Source organism: Fukomys damarensis, unplaced genomic scaffold (genome assembly GCF_012274545.1).
Source record: "Fukomys damarensis isolate Sample0158 unplaced genomic scaffold, DMR_v1.0_HiC HiC_scaffold_12, whole genome shotgun sequence".
Lineage (NCBI taxonomy): Eukaryota > Metazoa > Chordata > Mammalia > Rodentia > Bathyergidae > Fukomys > Fukomys damarensis.
Window position 1 is genome coordinate 15,516,806 of NW_022900924.1, and position 24,575 is coordinate 15,541,380.

General features: G+C 47.5%; 1 protein-coding gene and 1 long non-coding RNA gene across 2 annotated transcripts in view; one reads left to right on the forward strand and one right to left on the reverse strand.

Moving 5' to 3' along the window:
• Window positions 1-24,575, reverse strand: part of Rph3a (rabphilin 3A) — a 212,053-nt gene that overhangs the window by 98,146 nt on the left and 89,332 nt on the right. The window lies entirely within an intron of this gene.
• On the forward strand, window positions 9,143-11,200 carry LOC109117416. The gene is made up of 3 exons (XR_002024725.1): window positions 9,143-10,071; window positions 10,218-10,343; window positions 10,829-11,200. It is a non-coding gene; the product is annotated as an uncharacterized LOC109117416 (long non-coding RNA).

Genomic DNA, 24,575 nt, shown 5'->3' on the forward strand with positions numbered 1-24,575 from the left:
GCTTTTTGAGACAGGGTCTCACTGTGTAGCTGAGAATGACCTGGAACTCAGTATGTAGCCCAGGCTGGTCTCAAACTCACAGTGATCCTCCTGCCTCAGCCTCCCAAATTCTGGGATTACAGGCATGCGCCACCACGCCTGGCTTGTTGGGGGTTCTTATGCAGCTTTATTGTATCCATAAATAAGTGATTCAATAAGGTCATGGCTAAAGGTGCCGAATAGATTTCTTAGCCCACAGCAGGTATTCAATAAATAGTAGTCAAATGAGTAAATGAATGAATAAATTAATTGGAAACTAAGTCCAGGCCCTCTGATGCCAAAGTTTGAGTGTTGAAGCAATTAGCTATACAAGAATGTACATTTCTATCCTAAACCAGTTTTTTTCCCTTTAAAACCAACTAGTACAGTACCAGATTCAATAAATGACTTCTTTTCTTTCCTGTCACTCTTGATTTGTACCCAGCTAATTTAATTTAATCCCTGCTTTATTATACAGTCCCTAAGAAAGTGGAAAGTATAAATAGCCAATAAAAGCTGTGTTTGACACAATCACAGCCCACCATGCTTCAGTTCAAACTCTGTCTTTATATGTTAGATGTGGCTGGATTCCCCTCCACCTTGTCCCATCTTTGATCTCTATCTTTTAATTGGTGAGTTTAGGCCATTTATATTTATTATTACTACTACTGTGTTGAATTTCATTCTGTTGCCTTATTTAGGGCTTTCTGTTTGCTGTGCTTTTCCCATGGTCCCCTTCTTTGCTTTTTCTACCCTCTACTTTCTACACTGCTACTTTGGAAATTATACATATACATATGTTTTCTATTTCTCAGTGGTTATCATCTATTTCTTAGCTTCCTGCCTTAATTTAAAATTAATCAATTCTTCCATAACAATAAAGGTCTTGGAGTAGTTTATTCCTGATCTGTTGCTACTGTCTTCCCCACCTATCCCTATTTTTCTATATCCTTCAAAGAAAACACCCTGGTAGCCTAAGAGTCTACAACAGTGCCTTAGAGTCCATGCACAGTGAGTACTTGGTGGCCAAAAGGATATTTACCATCTGCTTATTACCCTTTAAACATGTGCTATGTTCTCATGTGCAACTTTATATTCTTCAGAGGGTTTTCACATTGCAAAGTAGGCAGCGGAGATACTAAAGTGGATATAAAGCTGAGAAGCTTAGTGTCTTGGGACAGCCACAAACCAGACAGAGGAAGTTCAAGGGCCAACCCATTTCTTGGACTTTCAACCCAGTGTTCCCAGACATGTCCAGGACATTGGCAGCTTGAGAAGCTTTGCTATTCTCTTTTCCTAAATATTATATTCTCATTTAATCATCATAATATTTTGTGAGCCAGTGACAATCTGAGAACTGGTCTCTAGTGCCTGGGAGAATTTTCCATTTATTCCATCCTCTTTGGCTTTATTTTAAAAATTTAGGGACAGGGATGTAGCACAGTGGTAGACCATTTGCCTAGTATGTGTGAGTCCCTAAATTCAAGCTCTAGCATGGCAAAATACTAATAACAATAATTTAAAATGGTAATAAGTAATTATCCATGTATATTTTCTTCCACAACATGGCAAGTTTCTTGTCAATTCCTTACTTCCTTAGCATGTTCGTCTAAAGCAGGCTTGTCCCTTGATTTCTCCCTTCAAGCAGCCTCTGGCCTCCCCTGCTCTCCTCTCCTTCCACTGTGGGCTGAGGGTGGTGTGGGCAGCTAGACCAGTTCTCCCCACTGACACCAAGAATCAAGGGAAGACTGAAGGGCACACTGAATAGAAACATCAACTAGAAAAAGCAAATCTCCCACGCTTTGTAGAGTGCCTCAACTTTTTCTTTAGGGCATTAAAACATTGAAAAGTGGCAAATGTTTTTAAAACCCCTTGAATCTCTCCATTCAAATAGGTTCCATCAGCTTATAAATGATTAAAAAAAAAAGATGACAGTGCTGCAAGTGAGAAAAAAAGAATCAAACCCAATTTGGACTAGCAATCGCCATTTCAAAGCAGGGGTCAGGCTTCTTAATGGAAAAGAAGAGGGAGCTGTTTTTTTGTGCCAGAGAACTAAGTTGCTATCATTGAATCTTGCTTCGATTTTCATCTACAAAATTTGACCCAACAACAAATGGTCATTTTCTCCTCCTTTGAGCATTTTCTCCTCCTGTCTGAGCTTCTGTGTGAGCCTGAGAGTGGTGTCCCTAAAGGCAGTGCTCATACTAACTGCGGACCATGGTGGCACTTACCCTGTGCCCACTGCTAACTAAGCACTTGCCCATGTGACAGAACACGTTCAGACCCGCACGACTTGAGCCACCATTGTTATTCCCATCTTACAGAGGAGGAAACTGAGGTGCAGGGAGGTGATCTATCTGGTAGAGGAGAAGAGGCAGGACTTTCACCCAGGGAGGGGCTAGAGCTCCTAACCACTCCCTGCCATGGTCCTCTTACTGTCCTCTAAGATAAATCACCACCGCAGTTACCTTTGGTTTTTCCTCCAGAGCATGTCTGTCTGTCATCTGTCTGTCTGTCTGTCTGTCTGACTTGTGTGGGTCGCATCACAAGGCTTTCTTGTCCATTGGATCAAGCAAATGGGAGGCCCTGATGAGGGGTCGGGAGGGATCTGGGGGCCTACAGCGCCCCATGCAGAAGCAGTAACACCCACCAAGGTCCAGGGCAGGCACGAATGCCAGGAAGGAGACACAGTTGTCCTGGTCGTTTCTGCCTCGTTTTCACCCCTGCAGTGACACCTGGTGTCAGAAACCCAGGAGTCTGAGGCCCTGGAACTACAGCATGACCACCGCAGAGACCGAAGCCGCCCTGCACAGAAACAGTGCCCTTGGGGAAAACCTGTCACCAGCAGCCCCGAGTGCTCCCCAGAACATTGGCACCTGGACCCGAGGTGACAGGGGATGAGGTGACCAGGGTGACCGGCAGTCACTGGGGCTGAATGGAGCTGTGTCAGGACATTCGCCTCAGGGGACAGAACGGGCACGTGAGAGAGTGTGGGGCTGCTTCCCTGTCCTCGGGGAGAGCTGAGAATGCAGAGATCTTTCTGGGAAGCAGCTGCCGACACAATGGAGCAGTGCTTTCCAACTCTGGACGGAGACCCACAGTGAAGAATGCGCTCACACATCACAGCCCCGTTCTCTCACACACCGCTGTGCGACCCGAGCAAAAGCTGAGAAAGCATTGCCCTCCCCATGCCTGGCGCTCCCTGATTTCTCCCCGTCCGGTGTGGATTTCTACCCACCGAACTGACTCTACGACGTATTAAATAGATCTCACTTCTCGGGGTGGGAAAACTCGGCCGAGGACCCAACTAGAAGAGAGAAAGTGTGATAACACATCGTGTTGGCAAGCAGGTGGGGAGATGAGCATTTCCAGACACAACAGAAAAGTGAGGACGAAACTCCAGGCATGGGCTCTTTGGCAGGGCCCGTCGGCATCTCGGCATGACCCCCCTGACCCAGAAGTTCTACTTGTAGGTATTACTTGTAGATCCACTTTCGCCATTTCCAGAGCTGGACGGAGAAGCGCCTTCCTGGCAGCCTCGCTGGTGGTGACATCAGCGTGGAAGGAATGCCAGCGCCCATCAGCGGGAGACTGGCAGGATGCATGACTGGGCCTCCTTAGGTTTGGAGGGTTCAAAGCCACATGAAGATAAATGGGGTGAATTTGTAGGAAGTGAACCAGAGCGTAGCCCAGGATGCACTGCGCAGCTGGAAAACCAGGACCATGTGCTGATCACTGTTGATGATGAATGATGAGTCCAGGTGGGTGGATCACTCTGCTGTCTCTACTCCTGGGTAGTTTTTAATTTTGTCCATAATCAAGAAGTTCTAAAGGCAAGTGCCCCAGCTGTGGTCGGTGGTACTCTGTGTAAGCAGAGTTGCTTGACTTGGCAAGAACACAGACAGGACTAGGAAGAAGGATGGAGGGCCTCCGGCAAACTACAGCCTTTCATCTGTATGTGTGATTGACAATAAGACTGCCTTGGGTGTGGCTATACAGGCCTGTATTCTCTGCACTCTGGGAGGCTGAGGCAGGAGGATCACAAGTTTGATCCCAGCCTGGGCAACTTAATGACTTAGCAAGATCCTGTCTCAAAATAAGAAAAGGTTGGGGATGTAAACCAATGCTCAGCACTGATAATAATATTAATATATCAGTTGGAAACTGGAAAAAGACGATGTAGTTTTTCTATAAAATGGAATACTACTCAGCCATAAAGAATGATAAATTAGATTCATTCATAGGAAAATGGATACATATTGAGGAGATACTCCTAAGTGAAATAAATAAGTCACACATGTGTAAATACCGAATAGTTTCCTCTGGTGTGAAAAACTATAATAGTACATAAGATCCTAATGAGATAATTGACAATGTGAAATAGGAAGAAAGGGGCTAAAGGTGTAGGGAAAGTGGGAAGAGTAGGGGAAAGGTAATAAGGGAAAAGAAAAAAATATGAGAACATGAAAAAAATGGAAATAAAGTATTTGTAAATGGGGAGGGGAGGAGGGGGTGAAGGGAGGGCAGGGACAAGGGGAAAAAATGAGAACCAAGACCTGTCATGTAGAGGTACAAGATCCCAATGATGAATGTGTCTGTACTGTATACCTAAAATGTACCAATAAACTCAAATAATAATAATAATTAATAATAATAATAATATACTGCTGTTCACTGTGAAGTGACTTATACTCACACCCTCACCCAGACTGCATGGCTATTAGCTCCAGAGCTATTTCTAGATCCCAAGTTCTACAATCTGCCTCCCCTAATCATTCTTTTGTTTTCTTTTTCTTGGTTCCAGGGATTGAACTCGGGGCCTTGTGGCTTGACAGGCAGGCGGCAGCACCACTGTGCTAAATCCCCGGTCTTAAGCATTCTTTCTACAAACAGTTCCTGTGCTGCCTTACTTAGCTCAACAAAAAGAAACAATTTTAACCGAAATGAGAAGAACCCAACAGCACTGGGGAGAAATTCACAGAGGACAAGTACCCCCAACTCTGACCCCCTCCTCACACTACTTCTAGGGGTTTCCCAAGCAACAAAGTCAAAAATGGAATTGTGTTCCATTACATTTTTCTGTCAACTGGTTGACTTTTTGAATCGAGACACAACACAGACTGGGCCACATGGGTCCCTAATGATCCCCAGGTTACCTTGGACTCGATGTGCTCTGCCGTGGAAGACAGAGTCAGGGGCCACCTGCCTGCTCTCTCTCCATCTCTCAGTGTCCACCCAAGAGAGGGGCTTGAACAAGAACGCCCATCATGTGCGGTTTGCAACAAGGAGAAACTGAAAACAGCCTAAACCTTCAACAGTGGGAACATGGCTAAGTCACAAAGCACCTGTATTGTGGAAAACCAGGGCTATATCCCAAAATGGGGGAAATATACCTAGAAATTAGACAGAGACCAAATGTCGGGAGGGGAAAAACAAGGTGTGGTACAGTGTCACTAGTATTGTATTTTTATGGACACACAGTGTCACAAAACAATGCTGTGTCCAGTCACAATGACATACCATGCAGGCAATGGGGACCCAGAAGACCCTGGGGCCTGGTGACGTCGGAGGGAGTCGCATTACTTTGTGTAACTACTCTGTGCACCATGCAAGGCTTGCAGAACAATGCAATCACCTAAGGATGCAATTAAATTTAATGACATTAAATGCCACATGACTGCATTAACAGACATATGCATAAAAAACAAATCCAGAGCCAGGCACAGTGGTGCATGCCTGAAATCCCAGCACTCTGGGAGGCTGGGGCAGGAGGACTGCAAGCCTGAACCCAGCCTGGACAACTTAGCTATCTCAAAATAAAAAATAGAAATGGGCTGAGGGTGTAGCTCAGTAACAAAGGCCTTGGGTCCAATGCCCAGTGTCACAAAATATCTAACATAGGACAGATTATGTCAGAGGCACGGGGAGGGGCTGAGATCAAAAGGAACCTTCACTCTATTAGTAAATCTTAAACTTTTGATGAAAATATATTTCTGTATGACTTGTGTGATTAAAATCACACAAATTATATTCCTCCCCCAAAGGGTTCTGAAAGAATGGCCTAACCAAAGTATTCCAGAGCTATTTCTAGAGCCCAAATTCTAGAATCTGCCTCCTGATCTAAGAGCTCCTCCCACTATAGTTCATTCCCCATCTTGACCTTGAAACCAATAAAAAAATCCCACTCTCCTTCTGGAGAGAGAAGAAAGAAGGCAGCTTCCAGACCCCAGAGAGAAGAGGATGTTTTGTGCACTAAATGTTACATGGTCAAATCCCAACAAGGTTAGCAGAGGCAATTAAATCCAAAGCTGTCTACTGACAGCAACACACAAATTAGCTTCTGCCTCAGCTTTGGAAAACTGATTTCGTTACATTGAAGAATTCAGCAGGGGGTTTAGTGTCTTTTAAAGAATAAAAAAGGGTTCGGTTCAAAGCAAGACAAAACTCTTTTCTGGAGTAACTTTATGATTACACTTCAAGGACAACACTTCCAAACCCAGTGCTTGACAGGGACGAGCTGGGAGGAAGGAAGATGTTTAAAAGAGGTACCCAGTCAAAATCTGCAGGAGACCTCATGGGAGGAAAAGAGAAAGATCAAAAGTCTCAAAAGTTTACTATAAGTTATCATAGAGCTAACATTGAGGTATTCAATCAAGAAACATTGAGTATGGCCTGGCACGGGGCTGCACGGCTCTAATTCCAGCTACTCAGGAGACTGAGGCAGAAGGATCACAAGTTTACAACTTAATGAGATGCTGCCTCAAAATAAAATTTAAAAAGAGCTGGGGATGTGGCTCAGTGTGAAGACCCTGGGTTCAATCCCCAGGGAAGGAAGGAAGGAAAAAGAGAGGAAGGGAGAGGGGAAGGCAGGAAGGAAGAAAGAAAGAAAGAAAAAGAGGGAGGCAGGAGACAGAAAGAGAACAAAGGAAGAAAGAAAGACAAAAAGGAAAAAAAAGGAAGGGAGGCTTGAGAACTGACCATGCCAAGGCCGGTGGACGGGGAGTATAGGGCAAGGGGTTTCTATTTTAAGTAGTGTGAGTGGTCAGCAAAGGTCTCCCTGAAAATGTTACAGTGAGCAAGCACCAAAACGCGGGTGTGAAAGAGCAGGTTCAGCAGATCTCTAGGGCCAGTTCATTCCGGGCAGTGGGGAGCATGTGCAAAAGTCCTGAGGTAGGGACATAACCAGCGTATGTTTTTAGGAGCTGTGAGAGGATACTGTGGCTCAAGCAGAGAGAATCAGGGAAGAATCTCAAAGAGATAAGATGCATGAGAAAGCCAGGAGCCAAGTGACACAGAACTGTGAAGGCCACTACACTGACTTGGCCTTTTACCCTGAGAGATGGGAGCCAGGGAAGACTTTAGAGAGCCGGAATGATGTGAACATCACTGAATGCTCTGATGGGGAGCAGGGAAAGTGGGGGAACCAGTCAAGTGGCCACTGGAAGTATCCTGGCTTATCAAGTGACTGTGTGCTGACCTGGCTTAGCACCTATTTCCCCTTTGCTACACTGAGCTATACACTCGACTTCGTTACCCTAACAGTCACCATTTTCTCACACACAATTCAGTGAATTCTGATATATTTGCAAGATCATTCAACCATCACATTATCTCATTCCACAGCATTTTGTCACCCCAAAAAGAAACCCCATCCCCACTTGCAGCGTCCCCCCCGTCTCTGCCCAGCCCCTGACCCTGGGAGTATTTCCTACATGCATGGCCTTCCATGTCCATCTGTGGCAGGGCCATGCTCCTTCTGCCAGGAGCCCCGAGAGGAGGTGCTGTAACCTCCATGTGCAGCAGAGGAGACCACGGCCCCGTGAAGGACAAAGCCGAGTGGAACGGCTGGCTGTGGCCCCAGGTCTGACCCCACCGCTGCTGGCCGCTTGTCCACCTCGTTTACTGCTTTACTTGATGGGGAGAAAAGCCCTTACCCAGATTCTCCTTTGCCAGGCTGGGGAAACTGAGGCCCTTCTCACAGTCAATATTTAAAGAAGCTTGCCTTTCTTCTGGAAATTTGGGCATAAAAGAGTAATCACACACACACACACACACACACACACACACGCACATACACAATTGAAACATCACTTTTTTCTTTGCCACTTTCATGATCAACATCTTTTGACTCCCCACAGATCGGCTCCTCCCTGAGCAGCTGGAACCAGGCAGACAAGCAGCAGGGGTGTTTGATGAATGGAGAACTCTTAGTGAATACAGAGTCTTCTGAAAAAGGTGACTTCTGTCTCTCAAATAAGCAGCTGAAAATTTCCTTAAAGGGCAAACCAAAGTCTCTTTCTGGCTCAGATAAGTCTCCGGTGCCAGCTTGTTCCTAATGGCCTGAAGGTTTTGCATGAAATCCTCTTAACAGATCAGTATCAGTCAGACACCTACCAAGGAAACAGACCCCACACTAAGCAGTTCAAACAGATAAAATGTAATGCTGAAATGGGTTGTCTGGGGGATGAGAAAGGTCAAGGAGCCAAGAAGGAATGGTGAGGTAACCCAGAGATAAAGCACAGCAAAAAGGGACAACTGTCCACAAGTCTGGACAAACAGATGGAAGAGGAGGAAGGGAACAATTAAGAAATCAGAGTCACTAGGCAAAGGCTAGAACTGAAGGAATGATGTGGCCACCACAAAGAAAGTTTCTCAAAGGAGAAGTAGGGAAGGCAGAGAGAGTGGGGGACCTAGGGGCAACCCAGGCTCTGCTTCCTCCTATCCACAAGGGCCCTTCATGTTCTCCCATAAGCCTCCCCAAGCAGAAGTAAGGGAGCTGGGAAATACAGCCCATTGGGTTCCATCCCCTCCCAGGATAAGAGGACCGGGAAAGGACAGCAGCAGATCTGAGAGCAGCACAAGTTCAACACATTTGCTTCACTCACTCCGTCCATGACCCCTGGTGAACACTCACCACGTTCTAGGCACTGTGCCAGGTGCCCGAGCCTACAATACTAACAAAACATAGCCATTGCCCTTGAGGGACTTATGCACAATTGTGTGAATTGAGGCGGCATGCGACTCTCGGCCTATGGTTTCCCAGGGGGTGAACACGTGACCCAAATCAGTTCAATCAGCACATTCCGTCTTCCTGGCCACCGTGATTGGCTTGAGGAGGGGCGCATAACTGAAAGTGAGCCAATGGGAGGCAAGCCCGGACTCTCAGGAATCTTAAAGGAAAAGGAGCTTTCCTTCTCCTGGTGTTGCTACAAGTGGAAGTACGACTGAACTACTGAGAGCCATCTTGCCACTGGCAAAGGCAAAAGTGAAGCCAACACAAAGGGAAATTTATCTGCAAGAAAGAGAAAGTCTGGAGACCATTTGAGTCCCTCCATCCAGCCTTACCTGAAGCCAATACCACTAGATCCTTCATTTATTTGAACACATATATATTTGTTCGGCTTTTTAGCGTTGGTGGTTTCTGTCATGTGCAGTTTAAAAGTCTGACTGATGAGATGGAGACAGAGAGGACAGGGCTTTCCGAAAATGGGAAAGGGGTGTGTTCAAAGCTGCACTGGAAGTTTGATGGGCCTAGAGGGCACGCTATTGTAAAGAGGCGCAGGAGAGGAGTCTGGAAAGGCAGATGTGGATTGAAAGGGCCGTCAGCCCTCAGCAGCAAAGGCTGAGCTTCCTCCTGAGCTTCTGGAATTTTCTATTTTTACATCAAATAATCAACTTGGAACGCGGGGTGAGGTCACAGTGGCCTTGTATTTGGCATCTTTTTTTCCTTGCAGAAGCCTTTCGCAAATGTCCCCAGAAGAATCAGCTGCTCATTGGTTCTTGCGTCACCTGTCACATCGTGTGTGCGTGTCCTGGTGTCTCCGATGGACGATGAGGTGCTTGAGGGCAGGAGCCATTTGTGTCCCCAGAGCCTCGGTCCCGGCCTGGCCTTCTGAAAGCAGATGCTCATAACCAAGTGAAGGCTGCACTGAGCGGACATGATAATTACAGCTTCACAAATGTGTTTTCTCTCAACAGCCAGGCAGCAACTTGTCTCGGAGCAGAAACACATCGCACTGGATTTGGTATTCTCTGACCATGCCTAGCAGAGAGGTGAATGCTAATTTAATTTAATTTAATTTCGTACTTGTTATTGAATGCTTACAGCGTGCTGGGGGCTGTGATATGGGCTTCCCATATACCGTCGCATTTATCTCTGTCCTACACTCGACAAGGCAGCTGTTAACCCCATCTTACAGGACACTGAAGCTCAAAGAGGCTACTCAGCTTGCCCAAGGCCACACAACTAGTAAACACTGGAGCCTGCAGCGGCTGTCATGTCTGATTGGTCACCATCATAATAAAGAGGAGTGGTCACCAGGGAGGTAACAACACCCCCTTTGACACCTCAAAATTGCGTGGGGCTCCAGGTGTCCCGTTCCATCTTATTAACCGTGGCAGAGCCTAGAAGTCTGAGCCTAACTGGCTGCAGAGGCTGAGGGACTCGGGCTGCTGGTCCAGCCCAGTGTGACTCAGCCTCTGGGAACATGTGGCTTTAAATAGCTCTCTTCTCGGAGGCTCTCGGCTGATGGATGGCCGACCCACGGAGGGAGGGTTGGACGGAGGCAGCCAGGCGACGTGCCCTGGGATGTGCTGAGTGCTGCCCGGAGCAGAGCAGGGGACATTCAGGAGTGAGCACTGAGCTGCAGGGACTGTGATGTCTCTGGGAAACTGGGCGAGTGGCCAGGAAGACCCCACCAGACAGCGCCTTCTACCCTGATGCTGAGGGTCTGAGGTCCCCATTTGTCCACACCCAGCCTTGCACCTTGGCCCTTTGGGAGTTAGAACCACGTCCCTCCTCTCCTCCCAGCTCTGTGAAGCAGCCACCATAGGAGGAGGAGCAGGGCTGGGAGACCCGTGTTCGAATCCAGAGAGCCGCCCAGCCTCAGACAAGCCCTTCACGCTCCGCGCGCTCATCCGGCAAGCGATACTCTGATTACAAATGCGCAACAGGAGATGCAAGACAGCCTGGCCGAGGGTCAGCGCGTGATCCATAGCCGGGACCAAATGCATGCTCGTTCCTCTGGGGTCAGGGACAACTGTCGTGTGCTGACACGGAGCCAACCCCAAGCCGGGCACAGGGAGTGAGCTGCTGACTGCGAGCTTTGAGTGGCAACTGAGATAGGCACGTGAGCCTTGATGGTCACAGGACAACTCAGAAAGGACTCACACACACGTGGATGGAGAATTAAAGATTCAGTTTGTACTCTATGCTATTTGTAGTTTTTGAGTTATTTCAACACTGAACTGATAACCACCGTATACAGATTGATGGGGCACAGTGGGATGTTCCCATCTATGCTCACACTGCAGAATAGTTAGGCTGAGCTCATGAAAGTATCCATCGTCTCACCTGCTTATGATATTTGTGGGTAAGAAACTTGAAATCCACTCTTAGCATTTTCGAAAATATACTCTGTTAACCACTTCGGTCACCATGCTGGTAACAGGCGGCTGGAACTTATTCTTTGTGTCTGACTGGAAGTTTGTCCTCTTTACCAGCGCCTGCCCGGTGTGGCTTTGGTGGCATCTGCACCACTGAATTCTTTTAAAACTCTTTCTCGAGGGTGACACAGAGGGTGACCAGTACAAAGCAAGGCGGGGCTGTGGAGAGTGCTGAAAACACCTGGGGCACGAATGAACGCTCCGGGTCCCTTTCCAGTGAGGCAGCTGGGCGGTGGTCAGCAGCCCCGGACTCCCCGAGTGCAGGTTTCTGCCTGTGACCCACAGGGTCTGTTCACGCGTGGGAAGCACCGTGTTCCCATCCCGGGTTGGTACGCAGGTTACACACAGAAAGGACAGCACGCTGTTGTCCTCAAGGCACCCACTGTTATTAATACTCCCTTACATGCGTAACATAGAAGAGGGGGCCTAGAGCAAGTCAGTGAGACTACTTCTTTTGTTAAGGCATTTTCCTGAATTATTCATTTATTACTGGCTTATTTTTGCAGTGCTGGTGGCCGAGCCCAAAGCCTTCACACTGAGCTCCATCTCCAGCCCTTTTTTAAATTTTGAGACACGGTCTGGCTAAGTCCCAATGTTGCCAAGCTGGGCCTGGACTCCTGATCCTCATGCTTCAGCCTCCCAGAGTACTGGGATTATAGGTGTGTGCCACCAAGCCCAGCTTCTTGACAGCCTTTCTTGTGACTTTGGGTCACCTGATCGCCGGAGCCTAGCAGACTGGGTTGAAAGCCACCTTCGTCATTTACCATCTTGGACAAGCGATTTCACACATTCAAATTCTCTTCCGTGGGTAAAACAGTGGTAGCCACATTCCACAGAGCCATACTTCCTGAGAACTAAGTGATATAACATATGTGAAACCTTCAGCATAGTGTTGTCACATAGTAAGTGCTCAATAAATGGGGTCTGGCATTCAAACCCTATTTGTAGATTTACCTCAAGCCATTCTGCCTTTAGAAGCCAGATGTCATATGTACAGTGTGCAAGCCATATCCCTCCTCCCACTGGAAATGGGCTTCCTTCCTGTATTAGCAGGGCTCCCTAGAAAACATAGGCTGGGCAAAAGCATTGCGAACTGACCTGAGTTGGAGAACATGACTCAGGGAGGCCAAGCAGAGAAGGGGAAGGAAGACAGTGCAAGTGACCTCTGGAGCAGCTGCAGCTTTGATGGTTGCTTGGGGTCCTGGGAGTCTTCAGAGTGGCTGCGCCTCTGCTCCATTCCTCTGGGGCAGGAACAATCTACCTCAAGTTTTTCATCTGTTAATCCAATGTTCCCCCAATTGGGTGTCACCTCCCCTACCCTTCTGATTTTCCTATGGGAGGATAGCAACTGGATCCCACAATGTCCTGTACCTGGATGGAACAGGAAAATTCCCAGGCAGGGAGACAGGTACACGGCTCTGGTGCCACCATGAGAATTACAGTAGTGGGGATGGCGGCACCAACCATCTTCCCTAAGACCATGTAAACAGATAGGAAACCCTAGCCATGCCAAGTCTGTTCTTGCTTCTGCCAGACTTTATTGGAGCCACTGAGCCATAGCATTCATTTTATTTCATTCCTTTGATTACCTGTCAAATATGTATTAAGAAAACAATAAAAAAAAAACCCCAATCTAATGGAAAGGTGGCCAAAGGCTGTGGAAAGGAAAACACCAACAGCTCCTTGAAAAGATTCTTAATCTCTCATAAATAAGAGAAAGTCAAACTAAAGTGACACTGAAGTATCATTTTCCCCCTATCAGTTTATGTGCTAATCAGTTTGTGCCGCTGTGACACCTGAGAAAAACAACTGGAAGTGGGAGAGGCAGGTTTTGGCTCATGGCTTCAGAGGTCTCAGTCCATGGTCAGCCAGATCCGCTGCTTTCAAGGTGTGGTGAGGCAGGGCATCGTGGCAGGAGGGTGTGCTGGGGGAAAGCTGCTCACCTCACAGCAGCCGGGGGTGGAGGACCAGATAGAATCCCCCAGGCCACATCCCCACAATCCACTCCCTCAAGGAGGTGCACCTGCTTCTGTTACTGTCTAGTTGTCATCAAATTGCGATCATTAGTAAATTAATCCATAGATAAAGTTAGAGCCCTTACGATCCAAGCACCTTCCAAAAACCCCACCTTGAACACATGAGCTCTTGGTGGGGGAGTGTGTTTTAGATCTAAACCATACCAGACAAAATATTAACAAGGTTTATAACACACTGTGCCAGCAAGGCTGTGGCAATGAAGTATTCTGAAACGCTCCCTAGGAGTGCTCTTGTGGAACTAATCAGGCAAGATCTATCAAAGTTAGGAAAGCACATATTCTTGACATAGCAATTACATTTCTGAGAAATTTATCCTACAAAGATGTCTGGACTTGTGCAAAATGATTTATGGACAAGATTATTTACTACAAAATTATGAGCTAAACACTGGAAACAACCTGTATGCCTCTGAGTAGGAGATAAGTATATGCAAACAATGACGGTCTATACTGTTAAAAAAATAAACAACAATAACAGAATGAGGAGCTGAATGTGATGGCACACACCTGTGAACCCAGTGCTCTGGGAGGCTGAGGCAGGAGCATCACAAGTTCAAGCTTAGCCCCGGCAACTCAGTGACTTAGGTCCTGTCTCAAATGTTTAAAAGTAGAACGAGGTGCCCTATACAGAAAGAGTTCCGTGATACACTGGCAAATAACAAGGCACAGGGATATGTTCTTCCCATGACAATTCTGCCTAAAATACCACCCCAAAACTTCAACTGGTTGTCAGCCAATCTCACATTGGTGGATCTGAGTGCTGGTTGGGGCTCAGCAGAGTAGCTCTGCTCCAAGCTGCAGCTACAGGTCCCATGTTGAGTCTAGGGCACACTGAAGGGCCAGGCAGAGGGATGATGTCAGTCAGGGAGACTCCCCATCCTGGGGTAGGCAGCTGTAGAGCACAGCACCCCTCACACACACATTGCAGGACAAGCCCACATCTGGCTAGCTAACATGCCATTGGCCAAAGCAGTCACGTGACCGAGTCCCAGGAAGAACGCTCCACCCGCCGTGAGCCTGAGCAAGATGTGGGCGCATCAGACCTCAGAGCAGAGTGTGTGCATGCTTATGTGTGTACACATGTTTGTTTGGTACCGGGGATCTAACTCAGGCCCTTGCACTTGCGAGGCAGGCGGCGGAACCACTGAGCTAAATCCCCAGCCTGACACGTGTTATACTCATCTTTGCAGAAAGATGTCCTAGAAGAGACTGTGGTAATGACTGTCCCGTATTGGGGCCAGGAGAAGTGAGGACCAGGTAGACAGAGGATGATGAGGGAAGACGTTTCCTGTCTACCTTTTGATACTTTAAAAATCTGGAATAATGGTAATAATATAACCAACAGCATGCACTGAGCACCTACTAAGCGCCAGCCACCAGGCTATGTGTTGGGGGTAAAGCTCTAAGTAGGGGCTTTGCTGCCCCTCTATGCACTAATGGTGCAGCTGAATGTCTTTCCAATCCGGGTCGCCACCAGAAGCCCCCAGGGAAGCTCTGCAAAACACACTGATGTCCAGCTTCACTCCCAGAGTTGGGAGTGTAATTAATTTGGGGAAGAACCAGGCACTGACATTTTTAAAGCATCCCAGTCGATATTAGTGTGAAGCCAGGGCTGAGAATAACTAGTCTAGTAAAAGGGGGCAGATTTAAATAATGGCACAAGCAGTTGGCTTGTGCTTGTATTAGGAATGCCAAAGAAAAAATATAGGGAGAGATTTCTTATGGTGCTAAAAAAAAAAAGCTTCACTATTTTGAGTAGCTAGATTCTTGCCTCTCTGTTATTAAGAGGTATAAAATATTACATATCTCCCTTTTCACTTTGGCAGCCAGGAAGCTCAATACCAAATGTCAAGCTCACTCAAAGCATCTACTCGAATCCAGATTGCCTACACATACGGGTTTCTTCCTGAACTGAATTTCCGCCCTGATTTAATTTTCTGTTGATCCAGAATCTCTACTTCTATTTTGTCCTTGGTTTGTGTTCTTACAAGGTACTTCAAATCAAACCTTTTATGATGTGGAGGAATTATATCATCAATATAATACCAGTGAAGCCTTCTGTTTACTGGCCTGGAATTTATGATGTTCCGGGCAGTTATTAAAAGCAAAACACAAGAGAGATATCACGGTGTTCATTTTGCAGATGATAAATTGAGGCTCAGAGAGGTCAACAACTTGTAAGAATCCCACAGCAGAGAGCAGACAGTCTGCTGTGCTAGTTCACTATGACTGGTGTCACCAACTGCCACCAACTTGGTGGCTTAGAACAGTCTTGTTACAGCTCTGGGGGTCCACAGTCCAGACCGAGGGGCAGGGCTGCGATCCTCCGCCAGGGATGTAGGGCAACTCCTTTCTTTGCTGTCCCAGCTTCTGAAGCCCTCCCTCCTCAGCACAGGCAGCACATGACCCTGCCCTCTGTTCCTGCTGTCGCCTCTCCTCCTACCACTCTGACCCTCCTGCCTCCCTGCGTAGGGACCACTGCTATTCCTTGCTTTCCAACCTAAGGCTCCACGATGATCCTCCCACCTTGACACCTTTAATTTTGTGAGGTCGCCTTTGCCAGGCAGGGGACAGTGATCCCAGTTTCCAGGAATGAGGATGGAGCTATCACTGGAGGGTCATTACTCAGCTGACCACAGCTGGGATTCAAATCCAGGTCTCTGAGTTACACACACACATCTTTTCACTATCTTTTGCTTTCTCTGAAAAGTTGGGGGTCCATTTCTACAAAATCATTAAGTCTAGTGCCTTCCAGGTTCTATCAAGAAAGAAACATATTTCTTTCCAGATCAGACGTGAGTTGGTAAAACTCCTCACACTATCAAAGAGAAATGTCCCGTTTTTAGTTGGGACTAGTAGGGCTTTTCGTTAAGATAGGGCACCTAGGGACCAGTTCCCAGCAGCCTCTGTGGTTGCCAGGTAAGGATTCAGGAGGTGATCAACTTGGATTTTCTGCATCATTCCTTTGCTTCCTTGTTTGTTGCCTCTAATCCTAGAATGTTGACCCAATATTTACTACAGGGTCTCAGAGCCCAGGAAAGCCCAGCCCCACACAGGCAGTGCGTTAATCCAAGCACACCCCAAAGTTGTATCGCAGGTCAGGTTCCACCTGGGTGCAGGGAGGGAATCAAGTGGCTCTGTCAGAATCCCCACCCACAGGTTAATATGAAAATTGGACATGAGAACGGTGGTGTTTGTCCAGCTCGGGCCCTTTGGAGGACAGAGATTACGTCTCCTGAGAATTCCACCTGCAACATGCCAAATCAATCACATTTAGACATCAGTAACAATCCACCTATGAGACAGTCCCCCAACCAGGGCACAAGACAGGTGCACGAGGATGTTCACTGCACTGCTTGTAACAGCAAAAACTATTGGCCATCACCTCAATGCCTGTCAAGAGGGGACAGGGGAAATAAATGGTCATATAGTCACAACGATGGGACACTGTCTAGCTGTTTCAAAGAATGGGATCGACAGGGAAAGATGTCCAAGATATATTGCTAAATGAAGAAAACATGCTGAAGGAAACATTTATAAAGTAAGGACCTGGGCATATATCTATCTATCTATCTATCTATCTATCTATCTATCTATTCAATCAATCTATCTATCTATCTATCTATCTATTCATCAAACCATATACTTTAGGGTCTATGTGTCTTTACCATTCATAAACCATACCTTCATAATGAACATCTGTATATATTCCTTGATCTTAAGCAGCACATTTTTTTCAAATTACTTTTGAAATTAAGACTTGCCTTTCCCTACAGTGCAGTATTCTATGCCTCGTGAAAGGCTCCAAGTCAAAGGGGTGACTTGCCGATGGCTTGAATAGAAGACATCCAAGGATATGCATCGCACGCAATAGAAAATACGTGCCAGAAATAAGTTTATGCATAGAAAAGCTAAAAATAAATATATCTGGATTTAGCAGTGAAATAATGGGGTGAGAGTGGGAAGCACAGACATGAAATAATAGATTTCTATAACTGAATTTTTACTAGAGACATATATCACTTTCATAATGCAAAACGAATAAAGGTGAAGAGAAATCCTCCCTGCAGAGGGTGACTGCTATTGGCAGGAGGAAGGGCACAGGGGGATGGAGCACAGGAAGGGGGTGGGGGACAGGGGCGACCAAAATGTGTTCTATACATGCACAAAGTTTTTAGAAAAAAGAGAGACTATCCAATGAAACCCGACATACCAAAAAAGGAGGAGGAGAGGGAGCAAGAAGACTGAAAAGGAGAAAGAGGAAGAAGAGGGAGAGGACAAGCAAAGAAGGAAGAGAGAGGAAGGGAGTGGGGTGGGAGGGAGAGGGAGAGGGAGAGAGCAGACCCTTCCTGTGAGCCGTGTCTTTTGTGGGAAATCATGAAAACTTATTTCATACTTAGAAAAACATGGGACATTCGACAGTTTAGCAAATCAGAATTGAACCTCATTTGTGTTTTTAAAGAAGAAAGAGCTTTGTTTTCCAATATCAAAAGTATTGTGTGCTACTGTATAATCAAACATTCAAATAATATGGAAAGTGGTCACTGGGACGTACCCCGCGCCTGCCGTGAGACAGCAAATCTGAGTTTCCATGTACTATGAAATATGCCTATCAATAATATTCAAATACACATCATCCTATCATGACCCCAATATCCACTGAATATTGGTGGGTTTTTTTTTTTTACTTTTTTCTTTTTTTCTTCTTCTTTTTTTGCCAATTTAAACAGTGGTGCAAAGAAAATTCTCATGCATACATTTTTAGGCACTTATCTGATTATTAAGAGGATAAACTCCTGGAAGCGCAATTTGCTGACTCAAAAAGTTTCCACGACCTTGAGCCTCCTGACCCTCGTGGCCATATCTTCTCTCCATCACAGGAACAGTCACTAGTATTAGCGCCTACAGAACACAGACCTCATGCTGGGGCCTGCGTTTCTTTCCCTTCTGAACGATCTTCTGGGGCTAGTGCTTTTACTCGCCCTCATTTTGTAGATGAGAAAACTGTTATGGCTTAGATTGAAAATGTTACTGAAAGGCTCGTGTGTTTGGAGGGTGATCGGACTGTGGGCCACTCTACTCACCAGTGCACTGATCAGTGGATGAGCTCAGGGCGGACTGTGCTGTTAGGAGGTGGGGCCCGGTTGGAAGTGGGCTGCTGAAGACAGGACTTGCAAGGGCGTCTTGTCCCCAGTTCCTCTCCTCTCTCTCTCTCTGCCTGCTTCTTGGCTACTATGTGGTGAGCAACCTTCCCCCAGCAGGCCCTTCTGCCACGCTGCTTCTGCCTTGGAGCCAGCTAACCATGGACGGAACCCTCTGAAACCACGAGACAAATAAACCTCTCTTCTTCTAAGTTGTGATTGTCAGGTATTTTGTCCCAGCCACCGGAAAGCTGACTAATTCAGAAGACTGAGGCTCAGAGAGGAACGGAACCTCTCAAGGCCACATGGCAAAGACCCAGCAGAGCCAGGGACACAGCCCAGCCTGCGTGCTTCTGAAGGGCAGGCTCCCAGTCACAGCACTGCCAGAATAGCAGGCCTGTGGCTCCCAGCCACCCCCAGAGGAGGAAGCCCAGCCCAGCCCTCCCTCCCCAGCCTCCACTCAAAATATTGCTCGCATTGGAATCATGTGGGGTATGCAGTTGCAAACAACAGAAACCTCGCTTTGGAATAAATAGTAGAGAGATTCCTGGGCTCCAATCAGCAAAGTTGTTGGGACAGCCCAGTCTCTATCCAGCAGCACCACGATAAGACCAAGGCTTGGGTTTGGTTCCCTCTCCTGACTTCTGTGTAGATGGCTCCATCTTCCATCTGCCTCTCTTTCATGGTCTCAAAGTGAGTGGTCCCCAATCACTCTCAGGTCCAAAGCCCTTGGTAGCAGTGCAAGCTCATTCCCAGGACCCCCCAGCTTGTCCATTAATTGCCAGAGGGCTTGTCCTGAACCATTCACTATGGCTCGAGGGTCGGGTAGGATTCTGATGCTGAGCTCAGGGCTGAGCTATGGATTCTCATTCCAAGATCCTGGATGGGGAACAGATCCGGCACCCTCCAGAGGCTAAATACAGAAGGTGTGCAACAAAAGCTGGGATGTGAGTCCAGAGGCGATGCAGACACCAGCAATTGTGGGTTTTCTCTCAAGCCTCACCTGTCACATCAGCCCTCACCCTACAAGATGCTCTACCCTTGCCCAGGCAGCGAGAAGAATTGCGGAAGAACATTCCCAGGGAGCAACCCGTAGCCAGTGTTCAGAAGGCAGGTGAATAACCATTCCTATTTCAATGGAACAATCAGGTGAACGCTCTCCAGTGGCTCCCTCACCTGTGTGATGGGATTAAAGTCCAGCTGCCCACAGTAGTAACCAGCTACGTGACTGCCACCAGCCCTGACCCTGGCTTTGTGACTAACCTGTTCTCCTCTCCTGTCTCTTCCCTCCTCCTGTCCACTCGCCTCTCCCCAAGGTTCCTTGGACCATATTGCACTTACACTTGCATTCGCAACTTGGGGTCTACTTCTGGGGAAGCCAAAGAAGACAGCAATGCAACTACAAAGCCCTGTCCAGAGTGGCCATGGCCTTGGTCTGCGGTACGCATATTGTACAAATGCGGGCTTACAGCGTCGTGAGGCACATGACGGGCATTCATGCAGCAGCTCTCTGGGCTGAGGGAGACACAGCTACCTCCGAGCGGACTCCTTCACCTCTGTGTGAAGGAGAAAGGAGGCCCCCTTCCTTTGAAAGCCACTCTGCATGCACCGCTACCTACAGTGACCAGATGAGAATGCATTATTCAGCACCCACCCCACTGCGAGACTGTCCTGCAGATTCGGACATCTGGGCTGCCTGGACAGATTCCTTCAGGAGAAAAAAGAGCAGGAACTCAAAAGACTGACTCAGCATATGGGGAATCAAAGTTTTTAATATTGCTTTTCCGTGAGCCTGCGCTACAAACAAACCATTAGTCTGGTTGAGAGATAAAGAAATAAATCCTTCCTCAAAAGATGGCAGACATTAATTTCTCAGTTTGCTTCTAAAAGATGTAATCTCTCCTTTCAGGCCTGCTAATGGGATCTGTAGGACAATAATTTATTTACCGATTTAATTAACTGCCAGATAGCTTTGCATGGCTGGATGCAGCGCTGGCAAATGGCTGATTTCTATCAGGAAAAGACGTGTGAGCCACTTCATTTCAGGGATGAGCCGTAAACTAAGGAGATTTCTATCTCAGAAATGGCTCCTTTCAAAAGGAAAATTCTCTGGTGTCTTACAACGGGGACTGATTTCCCAAGTCTGAGTAGGAAGGGAATTGAAAGATACTGAGTTCCAGTACTGCCTCCCTTTATGGCTGAGAAAGCCCAAAGCCCAAGAAAGAAAAATGTCCCATCTTTAAGATTACAGAGGTCAAGAGCAAACAGCGGAAAGGGCCAGCATCTGGATTCCCAGTTGAGAGCTCACCACAGAGACCTCAGTCCACAGCCCTGAGACAAAATGCTTTTCTGCTCCCAATGGGCTGGGCTGGGTGCTGTTGGACCAATGGATTAAAGGCAGAGGCAGGAAAAGCTGCCTCACCTAGAATGCCCTTCAAAACTTAGCAATCTCTGCAAAGAGACTGGCTCTGGGGAAAGAGGAAGTTCTTGAGCTAATGCACATGACACTTAGCCCGAGAGAAGCAATTTATGATAGGCAACACATGGGTGAAGGAGGTGGGAGGTGAACAAGAGGGAGTGATGGGGACTGTGGCAAATGTGTTACACACCATCTGGGTTTGAGAGGCCAGCAGGAAATGCAAAGAGGCTGACAGAAGTGGCAGGGACTGCCGGCTGCCCTCCAAACCTGTTCTCCCTATCTTCCAGGGCTCACATTAGACTACATTTCCCAGCCTCCTTTGCAGTTAGATGCAGCCATGTGTTGAACTGGGGCCAAGAGAATTTGAATAGAAGTCATCTACATCACTTCTGGGGTGGCCTGTGAAACCCCTATATCTGCCCCCTGGGCTTTTTAATCCTTCCTGCTGCAGGAAGGGGCACGGATGCCCAGGTTGAGGATCAGAGCCACTGTCAGCCCAGGCCTGTGGGTCCAAGAATAACTGTGAGGACCACCTATTGCCCTGGAATAGTTGCTTTGGATTTTTACACATGAAAGAAAGAACATCTGTGTTCCTGGTGCCCCCAGATTGCTGCAGAGGTCTCATTCGAGTGATCAAGCCAAAAGACCAAGCAATTATGACAGAGATAAGAGTGACAGCAGCGAAAAGACTAAATTATTGGGTGCAAGGCCCCAGGCTGGGGGAGATTAGAGGGCCTCCTATTTAAGACTCATTTATTCATTCATTCAACAAATATTTACTGAGCACTTGCTATGCACCAGGTGCTGTCCTAAAAGCAATCAATTAATCAGTAAACAAGTTACGGTCATGGAAAACCCACTGGAAATCATCAAGGATGAAGAAGCATCTTAGCTCATTGGGGCTGCTATAACAAAATGCCCTAACTGTGTGGCTTATCAGCAACAGAAATGTATCCCAGCACCACACTGGAGGCTGGGAGGTGTAAGAGCAAGGAGTCTACAGATTTGGTGTCCAGTGATGAGGGATGATTTTTAGTACAAAAATGGCCATCTTCCTGCTGTGTCCTCACATGAGGTGGGGTGAGCAAGGGCCTCTTTCAGAGGACAAAGATCTCCTGCATTAGGTCTCTACCTCCATGACCTCATCAGCAGCAAAAGCCCCACCCCTAACCTCCATCACGTTGAGGACCAGGTTTGAACTTGGGAAGGTGGGAATGGGACATAAACATTCAGGTCACAGCATGCAGAGAAGAAAGACTCAAAACACCCTGTCCCATGGAGCTCAGGTTCTTCAGAGAATAAGGTGACATTTATACTCTGGGTGAAGGAGGTGGGCGGAAATTGGGGAGCAGCCCAGACAGCATTGCTCCTGGGATCAGGAACAACAGGTGCAGAGGTGGGAGGGTGGGAGAAGGCGACACTTTGGGGACGAGTCAAGTCACTGAGGCTGGCTGGGACACGGAGTGGGCGGCTGGGAGGGAGGAAGGCAAGGAAGGAGGTGACGAGAGGTGAGAATGAAACAGGCACAGACAGAGATGGAGCTAGAGGGAGGCAGAACACCTGTCAGAAATAGAACCAGAGAGAGGGCAGAGCAGGACGTGCCAATGCAGGCGATGCGACAGGTACTGCAAAGACTCCTGCTCCCAACTCCACACTGCTTGGCCTTATTTTCACACAGGAGACAGAGGCCTGCACCACATTAAGCTGACCCTTTGGTCGGCTGAGAAGGTGGATGTTTCTTCTCCTACAGAGCTACCTATCGGGAAGGCATTGTCAACTAACCTGAGAGTGGTCCCAGACGTGGCTCAGCCAAGTGGGTGGGAACGTTTGCTCCTTGGGTGAGCAATGGAGGGTACAGTGGCAACAGAAGGCCCAGAGTCTATGCCCTCCCTGACTCTGAGTGCTGGCCATAGGATCTTGGTATCTTCATTTGTACCAGGCACATGCATGCTCTTCCTCTGACATTCAGGCAGAAGTTTCACAGGGTTTGTGACTGCAATGGTTTGGATCTGAAATGTCCTCCAAAGACTCGTGTGTTGAAGGCATGGTTCTCAATACAGCAGTGTTCAGAGGTGCCCTTCCTCCGTGATATTTTTGTCTCACCACAGGCCTAAGAGCAATGGAGTCACTAGATGAAGGACTGAGCCCCCTGAAACCATGAACTACAATAAGCCTTTCCTCCTGTATGCTGTTTTTCTCTCAGCTATTGTGTTACAACAATGAAAGGTTGACTAACACCATGAGTCTGCATTTATTTGTGATGATGTTTGGTATATGATGGTGAACACATGTGCTGAGCGCTACGACAAGGAAGGCCAGGTTGCAAGGGGACCTGGCTGCCTCCGAATGAATCCTTGCTGCAAGAGGGGTCTACAGTGAGCTTTGTGGGGCTCCCTGGGGAAGGTCATCAACCTTCATGCTTCTAGAATAGGCATCTATAGCTATGAGCAGAGGCAAGAGAGGTGGCACATAGTCATGGTGACCACCAGAAATCACACAACTGCTCCCTCCCACCAGGTCACCTGCACTGAGGGGTAGGGAGGAGTGAGGAGAGGAAGAGGGAGGAAGCAGCCTGGATTTGGAGGCTGCTGAAATTGTCCCAAGCTCCCCAAGGACCTAGGGAGGGTCCCTAAAAAGCCCCAGACTCCTGTCCCTCCTCCCAAAGAGCAGAAATCCGAATCTTCTCCTTTCTGGCTAAAACTGAAAACTTCTAGGTACTAAAAGCCTTTGGGTTTTGTAAGAGTGAAGAGGTAAGACGAATTCACAGTGGGAACAAATGGGCAAGTGGCAGCTCTCCTGACAAAGAGGACCAGTGGGAGATGGATCAGCACAGACTGCAACAGATCCCCACATCCTCGTCGGGGTAAGTAATTGTAAATAAATGAAGAAGGAGGGCTCTAAGCCAAGCAAGAAATGTAACAGGAACGATGGAGTTAGAAAGCCTTCTGTGGATGCTAAAACTAACTGGTTAGTCCGATGAATAGCAACATATTCACCAATCTCAAAGAATCTCCCACAAATTACACATTCATTAGCAAGGGGGAGAATGTAACTGCCAAGAGAAAAACCCGTTAAGCAGAGGCAACCAATCTCCTCAGGAATGAGACAAACCAACAGCAGGTGCCTCCCAGTGCGACACACAGAAGAGAAGGCAGGGTCACTGCTATGTAATTCTTTCCCCAAATGCAAACTCTGACTCCAATTGCAGAGAAGCAGCAAGAAGGGCCAAACTGAGGATCTTCTGAATCTTCTGTATCTTCTGTAAAGTAACAGGCCCGTGTAAGTCGGCTTCCCATCACTGTGACAAAATACCTGAGAATAACAATTTAAAGGAGGAGAAATTTATTTCAGCTCATGGTTTCAGAGGTTTCAGTCCATGGCTAGCTGGCTCCCTTTCTTTTAGGCTGGTGGTGAAGCAGAAATATCACGTGGAAGCAGAGAGAGAGAGCCACACATGGGTTGGGACGAGATATACCTTCAATGGCAGCCCCCCGGTGACCTAGTTTCTCCAACTGG